Raw genomic sequence first — 12,072 nt, 5'->3', positions numbered from 1 at the left:
CGTGACACAAGCGTTTAACTTTTGCCAAAATTTGCCGCTGCGTTTTGCCAGCTTTCGCTGTTTCCACCAGGCACCACGTGGAGGTAGCAGCAATACCCAGCTTTTTTTTTATTTGTTTGTTTTTTATGTTATGTTTTTTAACTTTTTCTTTTACTTTTTTACCTTTTTGTGTTTTACTGTTTGCTATCTCCTCTATATTGTTTCCACTTTTCCATTTTCCTTCTTTCGTTATCTTACCACCTGTTTTTTTCATTTCTGCATACTTAGTGAGTAGCAACATAGCGAGTCTGATTAAAACCATGGAAAACATCTTGTGTACTTCTTTATGAGAGGAAGTCAACTTTGCGAGCCTTCTGTGCTGCAAATTCCCTGATAAGCTGTCTGTAATCCAGAGAGCTAGCAATGTCATGTTCAATTGATAACAGGGCCAAATGATTCAGTCTCTCTTGAGTCATTGATGTCCTCAAACAATTTTTAATCAATTTTTTGAAAAAGTTCTTTCCCCTGAAGCCACTGTAACTGGGATTGTCAACGCAATGCGTAAAGCCACTGCAAGATTTGGAACTGCAGTGTTCAGTTTGTTTTCATAAATGAATTGTAACGTTTCCAAAGCTGTTGCATTAGTTGGCACCAAGGAGGAGAACATTCGCAGCTCGGTATGTAAATCTCCGGGATCAACATCTGAGTCAGAACTGTCGGTTAACACGATGCTTAAATCTGCACAGCTTTTCATCAATTCATTATCGTTCATGCTAGCAATTTTCCCCCAGTCGTGAAGGAATCCAAAGAAATCATAGTGATGTTTCATCTGAGTGAACCTTTCAGTCATGGACATAATTGCTTGATCCATCAAGACGTTGAAGAACTCAATGCGATATTTCTCTTTTGGTTCTAAGATTCCCTCATCACGACTCTCGTATTGAAATTGTCTCCTAATCGTTCTTCTTCGCAAACTTGTAGATGCAGGAAAACTTATTTCATCTGAGCTCATCTCCAGTTCTTCCGCCAACTCCTTAGCTGAAACTTGTGCAGATTTGAAACCACTCTCCTTATACGTTTCCAGAAACTGGACAGTCTTTTCAAGGCATTTCAATGCAATGTCAAGTTGCATATCCTTACTTTGCATGATTTTGCTAACGAGATTTATTTGCTGCAAAAGGTCATACCAAATCACCAGTGATACTAGAAATGCATAACTCCTTAATTGCTTAGCCAACCCGGCTGCCTCAGTTCTGGCCTTTGGGTCATTCGCTTCCTCTGATACTTCAACCACGGCGTCATAAACGGCGGCCACTTGGCAACGGACAGCCTTGACGCTATCAATACGGCATTCCCATCGGATATGGGCTTTACTGTCAGATCTTTAACGTGCTCAATGAGTATTTTCCATCTCTGTTTTTTGAGTCAGAAAACAGTATGTAAATTTGATGCAAGATTCCAAAAAGAGTTACAGCGTGAGTGGATGATTTTGCCATATCACTAAGTACTAAATTCAAGCTATGGCAACCGCATGGAACATAGAACGCTCTTGGATTCATGTCAAGTAAACGTTTCTGAACACCACTCTTGCAGCCTCTCATATTTGACCCATTATCATACCCTTGACCTCTGCAATTTTGAAATGGCAATTGCAATGCCTGCAGTTTTTGCAAACATGCTTCTGTGAGACCAGCACCTGTGCTGCTTTCAACAGGCAAGTATCCAACGAAAAATTCACTTATTTCAACTGGCATCGTTTCCACGTTCACAATTCGAAGGACCATCGTCATTTGCTCCTGATGACTTGCATCAGGTGTGCAATCCAAAATGACAGAAAAATATTTACTCTTTTGTATTTTTGCAATAATGTTGTCCAAAACTGAAGCTCCCATAAGATTAATTATTTTATTTTGAATATTCTTGCCCAAGTAATGGTCATGGATTTCAGCGCATTTAACTCTACGCACATGCTCATTGCTCATGCATATATGGGTCATACTTGGCTAGCAGCTCAACCAGACCTAGAAAATTGCCATTGTTGTGTTTGAACAAAGTATCAGTTTTACCACGAAAAGCCAAACTTCGTTCTGCTAGAAAATGAACAATGGACATGATCCTTTCCAACACCTTGGCCCAACGATCACTTTCCACTTGCAGTAACTTCTGCTGTTCTTTATCTATTGCCTGTCCTTGTTTTAACCTTCTTTCTAATTCAACCCAGGCACTGACGGCACGCATGTGTTTTGAAGAGGATTCATGATCAGACAGACAACTGTGCATGTGTGCCCAGTCGTCATTTCCATCATTAGTAAATTTTATCCCTGCGTCAGAAAACTATTTACAGCAAAAACAGAATACTGCATTATTGTTTTTTGAATAGACAAGCCAGCGCCTATCTATAATTTCACCATTCCTTAATTTCCGTGAGAACATGGTAACAGAAAAACGACGTTTACTTTTTGAGTGCTCATCACTTGGATACTTTGTTTTAGAATCTGGGTCTCTGGAGGGTCCCCTTTCAACAAGAAAAACATGTTGCGCGTCCGTAAGAGAGTTCGGCCACAAAGCAGGATCCCTCCAATCACATAAATCATATTCAGAACACGGGTCTGTAACATGGTCTTGCTCTTTGGCTTCCTTTTCAATACCAGCATCATCCGTCTGTAAACTCTGAACCTCCTCCAGAATGCCAGATGTTGATGGACCGATGAATGATGTTTCAGTTTCTCTGTCTGAGAGTCTTTTGTAATAATCCTCATCCTGAGTTGGTAATTGCTGCATGTTTGTATCAATTTCAGAGTCACCTTGTTCATTTTCATTGGTCTGCTCATGAGTATCATTCTGCTCATGGATATCATAATTTTTTTGTTCTTTATGGTCGTCAGCGCCTGTTTTACCTAGTGCATCAGCAGTACTCTGGCCAGAGGATTCTCCATCTTTAGGTTTCCCTTGGGTGATAAAGTTCAGGATTGCTCTTTCCTGTGACGCTACGAAAGCCTGCTGAGCCACCTTTCTCTTTCGTTTCGAATAACAAGATTCGTGTACTTGAATTCTCTTCATTTTGCTTGCAATGCAGCGGGCGAGGCTAGCAGTGGGTAGGGAAAAAAGAAGACAATCAGCAGTGGCGGCTGCTGAAAGATTTTGATGTGTCATTTTTATTTTCTTGCAAAAACAACAGTTGATGGACAGAATGCAGAACAATGTCATACATTCACCCCAGTACAGAGATCTGGGCCTAAATCCATTGTTTTTTTGCTCACCACACCACCCCAGTTCAGACATGGCCATATGCAAATCAGCCTTGACCCTGTGCCTCATGGGAACAGTCCAGCCCGAACTGCCAAGCCATGTCTTCCCTGGACCGGAATCAAGCGTCCTAGGACCGGTTTCTGGAAACCGGTCCCAGGATGCTTGTTTCCGGTCCAGGGAAGACATGGCTTGGCAGTTCGGGCTGGACTGTTCCCATGAGGCACAGGGTCAGACTGATTTGCATATGGCCATGTCTGAACTGGGGTGGCGGAGTGAGCTAAAGAATGGTGATGGATTAAACCCAGATCGATTGGCTGGGGGTGAGTGTTTGATTTGCTCAAACGCTCCGTCCATCATCCCCTTTTGTATCGATTTTTATTTTCTTGACAGGATTCTCCTGTGGCAGATGTCTTGTGATGGACCACATACCCAAGCTGTAAATTTTCCCCCAACACAACAACTTCAATAAAACAAAGATTTAAAGGTTGACTTAAACACAATTTTCAAGACACAAAAATATACTCAACCTCCCAACATAAAACCACAAATTACCAAATCCAAGGATATTTCCTTAAGAAATTAGGACTCTGATAGGTCACGTATGCAAAAAATGACTGTAGGATATTCAGGCAAATGAAAAACGTGGAGTTAGAATAGTAATTTTGACCTCCCTGTGTTTGCCACGCCCACTGCTGCCCTGAGGACGCAGTTCAGGATAAGTAATGTGATGAGCGAGTAGTGAGCAGCAGCAGGCCATATCTAATATATACGGCTCTGTGATGCTTTCTCACCCTTGTGCAGTGCAGTAACTTTTGTTGCTGTGCTGCATTGCGATAAAGAAAATCTGCCTCTTGGTGTGCATGCCTGGCCTGCCCAATCTATCCTTAACCCTAGCACTCTCAGGCAGTTGGTGGCAATTTTTTTTTTTTTTAAATACTCTTTCTATGGGATTTCCTTACTTCACTTCTACCTTCACCCTCTCTTAACATGACTCTAGTTCTACTTCTCCATGTACCTTGAACCTCCCTCTCGATGTATCTCACATGTGTCTACCTGACCTCTCAATATCTCGACTTCATCTTTTTCTACCCTTTTCATGGCCTAGCCTGTCTCTATTTGCTTCTGTGCCTGCATCCATAATTATCACTCTCGACCTCTGCTCTACCTCTACTCTTTCTACCTCATTCCTCTATACACCTCATTATTTTTTCCATAAGACCTACCTGTATTTTCCCTCAATCTACTTCTCTTCTCACACAACCTTTTATTTATCTTTATTGCATCTCTGTCTCTACTACCCTACCTATGTCTCTCAGCTTTCCCTACCTCACCACTCCTCGCAACTCTATTTGTTTTCTCCCTCTACTTCACGGCTTTCTCACCTGCACTCTTTCACTACCTAACCTCTCAACTTGCCTCTCCACTAGTTCACTACCTACCCTCTTCACTTCACCTTTCCCTTGCTATACATCTGTTCCCTTTCCTTCAACTCTCTATCTTACTCCCTTTTTACTACCTCTACTCTTTTTTACTCTATCAATTCTTCTCTCTTTTTCTCTATTTCTTCCACAAATACATCTCTCTCTCTCTCTGGACCTCCTCTATTTCAGCTCCCTCCTCCACCTAAACTCTCTCACAATCTTTCTTTATTGATCTATTTCACCATCTCTTCAACTATCAAGGCGCTACCTCTGATGAACAGCACCACTTTTTCTCTGTACCTCTCTACCTCACATCTCTCAATATACCATAATTGACTGAATCTCTCTCGCGAACATGTCTGTCTCTTTATCACTCTGTTCCTACATCTATATCGGCCCAGAAACTGCATTTTGTTTCAGGGGTCCAGGAATCGATTCGAAAATGTCTTTGATGAATTAATGCCCGCCTGGGCCTAACCTGGGCTGCCTGGTGAACTGTGCAGTGCACTGTGCAGACTCCTCCTGAGAAGCTGTCTCGAGACTCGACTCTCGACTCTGCAGTCTGTCCGTGTCCGTCTGTGGTGAAAATGGAAAATTAAGTGCTAAACTACTTTCTACGTTCACCAGAGGAGAAAAACTATATACATGTCCAACTTCAGTAATGCTTTTTCAAAGGCAAACAAATGATTGCATTTAATTATTTTTTACTTATTCCAGGTGAAAAACAACTTCTGCACGTTTATAAAGGTAGCACTGAATGTAATTTTCTTTTACTGCTTTGGCTAGAAACCTCAAATGTCCTACAGTAGCTATTTACAAAGGCACCGAGGGCACATTTATGTTTTTTAATTAGACTGCCACTGGCAACAATTTTCAGATAGTTTCACCCAACAAAACGTTTGAGAAAATAAAGAACAAGCGTGGGAGGCGGAAAATAAATGCAATATTTATGACATGTTCATAAAAAAAGTCCCAAAATCAAATAACCTGCTGAGTTCGGAGAAAAGTCATAAGTCATAATGTCCTGCTATAAAGGGAACGTTTTAGCCTTTTTTACCTCGGTACTTCCGATGCAGATGCCCTTTTAGTCTAGAAATGTAAGACGACATTTACTATGGTCCACCGTCTATACCTCGATATTCGCTCTTCTACACGGGAATGCAGATGATTACAACAAAGCACCATGTATAGGGAAGCAGAAACAGCAACGACTCATGGCAATTGCAGAATCTACCAGACATCAGCAGTGATGACGACACACATAAGGAATTTACACAACAACCAAAGAAAAATTCTGGAAATTATGCACCAGATAATGCATTGTGTGCCAGGGGGTGACATCTGAAAAACCTACACATTTGAGATATATGGCTGGAATGGAAACATACACGCCTCTAAGAATCCTAAATCAAATGAACCACCATGTAGTGGCGAAGTACTAGACTTGACTTTGTGAACCGAATCAAAACTGAGGTAAGGTGGCCCCTCTTGAATCAAAGGATGACACACCTGTCCCTTTACACCCCTTTTCTTAAGTGGTCGTAACTTCTGATCACCTGTGTCCTCTGGATACGCGGGCAGCGATGTAGTAAATAAGGGTTCGTTTTCACCCCAGGCACACCAGGAAAACTGCAAAAGAAACGAATTTCCGCAACCTCAGCACGTGACGCACTACTCATGTTTACCTACTGTTTAACAAAAACCTATCATGCTTCCCTTTCTTCCCTTTTTCACGTAATATGTTTTTTTTATTTGTATTTAAAAAATTGTAAGACACACCTTCCTACCACAGTTTGGCAATGTGTGACAGCTAGATGGCACGCGTCCGCGTCGTAACGTTCCGAGTCCGACCACCAGACAGAATGCAGACTGACACACGCCACGCCGCACGCGGGAAGCAGTTTGAGGAGGTTGAGTCTGAGCAGATCACTCTATCCTCAGCTTCCGATGTCTGCCAGCCGCAACGCCCGCCTTGGTGATATTGAAACACCAGGCACGCGTCGTAACGTTCCGAGTCCGACCACCAGAAAGAATGCAGACTGACACACGCCACGCCGCACGCGGGAAGCAGTTTGAGGAGGTTGAGTCTGCGCAGATCACTCTATCCTCAGCTTCCGACGCCTGCCAGCCTCAACACCCGCCTTAGTGAGATTGAAACACCCCGGCGCCACTTACTGCCAATCAGGAACGAGGAACACAGGTGCAGGAAGGGGGGGGGGGTGACGGTCAGGGTGTTTGCAATGCAATGCAAGTTCGTGGAAGCCGGAGGCCGCCAAATCCCTGCCAGGGGCCGCCACGAATATGTATTGTATCCGATTCCTCGTGGCCAGGCGGCCCCTGGGGTTTGGCGGCCCTGTGCAGGTGCACAGCTTGCACATGCCTAAGGCCGCCCCTGCCTACAGATACCGTCAGTTGATGAACTCAGCTGATGTGGATGCACTGAGCAGCCCCGCGAAATTTGTGGTCAAGGAGTCTAGTGTTATTTTTCCTTGTTAATTTTTTATCAATTCACATATGTCATTATATTGTTGTTGATGACAGTTGTTGTGTGACGTTACTTGTAATGTCATCAAATGTACCAATTAGTTCTCAGGATGTTCAGAACTGAAAGCTCTGTGTCTAAGAGACAAGTTTATGACATTTGTAGACATTTTAGACCCTGAAAGGGCCAGGGGTTTGGAGTAGAATTTGAATTCCTGCACAATTTTCCAGTTTAGGATTTTAGCCCACCAAATCTGGCTTTGTTTGTATAGGTAAAGATTTAAGCTTAACCTGGAGAAATATAAGCGCTATTTGAGGTTCTACATTTGTAACATATCTAAGTTTTTGTTTCAAACTTGAAACCTCCTAGTTCTTGAGTTTTTCCAGATATTTTTCACTAGCCATATTACGAGTTCACAAGTCACCTCTAATTAGATGACACCTTTAGTGGTGAGTACCATTGACCAGTCAACAAATTATTTATGGGGGTTGTGACGATTTAGCCATCTAATTGCCACCCAGTATACTTTATGATTCCATCCTTAAGTAAAATGACTTTTTCCCCCTAACAATTTTTACTTTACAAATTATCACCCGAAAATACAAGTACTAGTGTCATTTGATCATATTGTCCATTCTCACTTACGTATCACTCTCTACTCTAGAGAGCTAGCTGTCTCCTACATTCTTGCTTAGTGCTCTTGTTATTTACACTGAGAAGATAGCTTCCCACTCATTGTTCCTAATAATTTTAACAACTTGTCATTAAAGTGCTTCATCTTGTATTTCTGCATCTCCGAGCTCTGTTAATAACCAGTAGTCCCATTTTCCAATCAATTTTATGGTTCTCAATGTACTAACCTTAGAGGCATAGGATGCTGAGTTGACCTTGTCCTGACAAACTGGTGCCCTGCAGATCACATCGGGTGTTGGTGGTGAGCATTTACTGTGCCATCTTGTTACTGTAAAACCAATCATCAATAATATTTTCTGACAAACTGAGTTACTGGCTATTCTTAGGCTGCATAAATACATTCTACCTTCCCTAAAATGTCAAAGTTCCCACGCTGCTTTTCAGAAATATAATGCAGATTCTATTTTATCATCTGTAGTCAGTAACTTCTTTCTTGCTCTAGTAATCTGTAACTGCGTTATATCGCCAGTAATCTATAACAGATTCCATTTTTGAATCAGTTCTCTGGAAATAATTATATTACAACAGCAGTGGCCATCAGAGGCGCCATCCTAGCATCTGCAGTTTATTATTAATAATGCTCCAATAATCTTTCCTTGAATACATCCTGCCATCAGATATCTGTGACGAATTACGTTCCATAGACAACCATCTGGTGTACATCAGAACCCATATCATATAATCAATAATAAAATGTAATCAGAATAATTGTTGTAACCAGTGACCTTTCTTAATGATTGAAGTGGGTAGACTGTAAGTTCATGTGTTTGGGGGGCTCTCGATAACGTCTCAGAAGTATGGGGGCTAAAATGCGCTCTGTTGCTTGCAGATGGTCACCTGGACTGTCTGTGGTAAAGGTGGACAAATGGCATTGTAATGTAGTCCTATAGTACCCTGTCATGCAGGACCTACGCTGTTTACGGATAACATATACTGTGGGTCTGGTGGCAGACTGACTCCGTGCACCCCGCCGCATATGTTGGCCTATGGTTTGCATTAGCTAGCTGGCAGTGCCACTAGACTCCCCTGCTATCAGAGAGATTCGTTTTTGACAACCTCTGAACACAATAACCTCAGACCCGGGGAAAAAATATACTACTTTTCACCCAGTCACTCGTGCATGCTTGTTTTGTTCTCAGAGAGATACAGAGACGAAGCAGTCGAGCGTTTTTACAGTAAGAATTTATTGTACCGTTGCTCTTCTCATGTAAAATAAGTGCGCTGTTACAACTGTAACACAGTAGTAGAGATATAGTACCAGAAGTACAGTGAGTAAAAAGAAATAGTATTGTTCTACCATTTTTCAATTAGTCATGAACATATACAGGAATAGGAAATTCATTTATACAATAAAGTGCGTACTCCTAAGATGCCTGACTAGATGTACCTAAGTGTACATAGCATGTAAGTAGGTGCTATAGAGCCTAAGCCTAAGAGCCTAAGAGCCAAGAATCCCACTAGGCTTTAGTTGGAACCCTATACCTGAATAGTGAGAGTGAGGAACTTTGTCCTGGACTTGAACTGGACACCCTGTAAGGGATCGTCAGACCACTGTCAGCTGGAGCGATGGTAACCCGGAGCCGCAGCGTCTCTCGTCAGTGTGTCGGCCTCGAAGTCTCGGTTCCCTTCTGCTTTCTGATAGCAAGAGGTGCTGTATTTATACAGCTTATGTACGTGTGTTACCCATTGTTCAGTATGAGGATGACGTTGGGGATTAAACCTTGTGCGTCGATGGGAGAGGTGAAGTGTACCCCCTGGAGAGTGTGCTCATCAATTATTCATGTGCGCTAAGGATGACGTCTTAGCAATATCGACATGGAACTAGGTGAAAGGTTTAGTCCATAAAAGGCTGCAGCCCTTATAAGGCGTGATGTCCATATAAGGCATTCTGTCCTTATTTGGAGTGATGTCCTTATAAGGTTCTGTCATATGAAATAACGGGAGCTGATGTAGGGAAAGTGTACGATGTTCCCTGGACCTATATTAGGGTACCGATATGAAATATAACACCCACTCTACCTTATACTTTGTTTTCATGATCAAATTTATTGGTTTCAAGAACAAATTACAAAGAAACATCCCTGGCAGTAAAATCATGCACAATGATTGAAGAGACCCAAAGGAAAGAAAAAGGACATAGATCAGTAAGGTATTTGCAAAGAAAATAAGAACACATTCACCTACGATCAATCTTAGACAAAAAGCATTTGCGCCCCCTCGGGCCGCAGGTTGAACCACTTGCCCCATACCATATCAAAAAGCTCGGGACAGCCCCGGGCCTCGAAGAGGGCCTCTACTTGGGTACCGCACCAGTCCACTCCCCTTCTCCATTTCCGCCTAGTCGGTGGCTTGGCCTGGGACCAGAGTGCCGCTATATCCCTTTTCGCCAACGCTGTGCCCAGGAAGCGCTTATCGGCCCGGGAGCCATCAAGACCGTCAAACACACCCAGGATCAGGCGCACAGGGTCGTGAGGAACCTCCCATCCCAGGGTCTGCGTGAGTTCCAGTTCCACCCCCGCCCAAAATGGCTCCAGGACGGGGCACTGCCAGGTCATGTGGTAGAAATCTGCAGGGGCGTGACTGCAACGCGCGCAGGATGGAGAAGGCCGCAAACGGGCCCTGTAAAGGCGCGCTGGGGTAAGGTATGCCGCATGGAGATAATAGAGTTGGACCAGACGCAGCTTGGAGGAGGCTGTCAGGGTCTTGGGAGCCATAAGGGCACCCCTCTAATCAGCGTTTTCTAGGGGACACAACCACCCATCCCAGCGGGCGCGCAGCAAGTCAAGGGATGCGGGGACATTGTTGATGAGGGAACGGTAGATCCGCGATACCCCCCTCTGCCCAGGTTCCCCATCTTCACTTGGGCCTCGAGGGGACAGAATTCCGGGAAGGAGGTGGGAGACGGAATGTGCATTCTTAGGGCATGCCTTAATTGTAAATATTTATAAAATTGGGAGGAGTGGAGTGAGTAACGTTGTTGGAGATCCGCAAACGATCTGATGTGGTCCCCTACCCAAACGTCTCCGAGGAGCGAGATCCCGATGTGGTCCCAGCGACTGAAGCCTTGAAGGGACGAAGTTTCCGTCAGCCAGGCGCCACTCCACAAGGGCGTCTGCCTGGTGAGTGTCCCGTCCCAGCGTATGTGGCGTAGGGCCGCACGCCAGGCCATGAACATCGTTCGAGTGACGGGGTGAAGTGTCGTGGTATGGAAGCCCCATGCAGGTAGGCTTGGAGCAGCGGGAAGTCCATTGACCGGAGTTCCACCTGGTATGCCGGGTCAGACCAGCCGCCCACAAACCAGTCGTGGATCACAAGGAGCCACGTGGCCAGGTAATATAGGTGGAGATTGGTGACCCCCATGCCCCCATCTTAAGGAGGTATGCGACAGTGCGCCAGGGATAGTCGCAGCCGTCCGCCCCCCCACAAAAACCGGGAGAGGGTACTGTCTAGTTCCCGGAACCAACTCCCTGGGAGATAAAGGGTAATGTTCTGTAAAATGTACAAAAAACGGGATAGGACCATCATTTTGTAGAGGGCACTTCTGCCAAGGGGGTTGAGGGGAAGGGATTGCCATTTCCGGAGGTCCGCTTTGGCTTTGGAGACCAGGGGTGTAATGTTTAGGGCCCATTCGAGTTCTGGAAAGAGAGCGACCCACACCCTCAAGTATTTGAACGCTGCCTGCACAGGGGAATGGACGTTTGCCAGTCGAAACAATCCTGGGATGGGTGCAAGGGGACCAGTGTGGATTTCGCTGGATTGAGCCGGAGCCCAGAGACTCGTTCAAAGGCCGAAAGGGCGGCCAGGCAATGTGGACACGAGCTCTCAGGGTCTGCCAGAAAAAGGAGAACGTCATCGGCATATAAGGCGATCTTGTCAATCTGATACGGGTCCCAAGCCCAGCCACGGATACCGGGGCCCTGACGGATAAGGGAAGCCAGCGGCTCCATTGCTAACGCAAATAAGAGCGGCGAGAGCGGGCAGCCCTGGCGAGTGCCCCTGTGAATAGGAAACGTCTCCAAAAGCACGCCATTAATCAGGACCCTTTCCTTGGGACTGGAGTACAGTACCCGGATAAGGCGCCAAAATGGGAGCCCAAAACCCATCACTTCCAACACGTCCCCCAGATAGCTCCAGTCCACCGTATTGAAAGCTTTTTCAAAGTCAATGAAAAGCAGGGCCAGATACGGGGTAAGCTGGTGGCGGTGTGCTAGGGCGAGGTGAAGGCGTCGTATGCAGTGCCTGGTGCCC

General features: G+C 44.7%; 1 pseudogene; it reads right to left on the bottom strand.

Moving 5' to 3' along the window:
• Positions 1-478: 478 nt before the first annotated feature.
• On the bottom strand, positions 479-10,379 carry LOC146867215 (uncharacterized; annotated as a pseudogene).
• Positions 10,380-12,072: the final 1,693 nt, after the last annotated feature.

The sequence above is a fragment of the Triturus cristatus genome, chromosome 1_2 (genome assembly GCF_964204655.1).
Source record: "Triturus cristatus chromosome 1_2, aTriCri1.1, whole genome shotgun sequence".
Classification (NCBI taxonomy): Eukaryota; Metazoa; Chordata; class Amphibia; order Caudata; family Salamandridae; genus Triturus; species Triturus cristatus.
The sequence above is the reverse complement of the archived record's forward strand: the minus strand, read 5'-3'. Positions and strand labels throughout refer to the sequence as shown.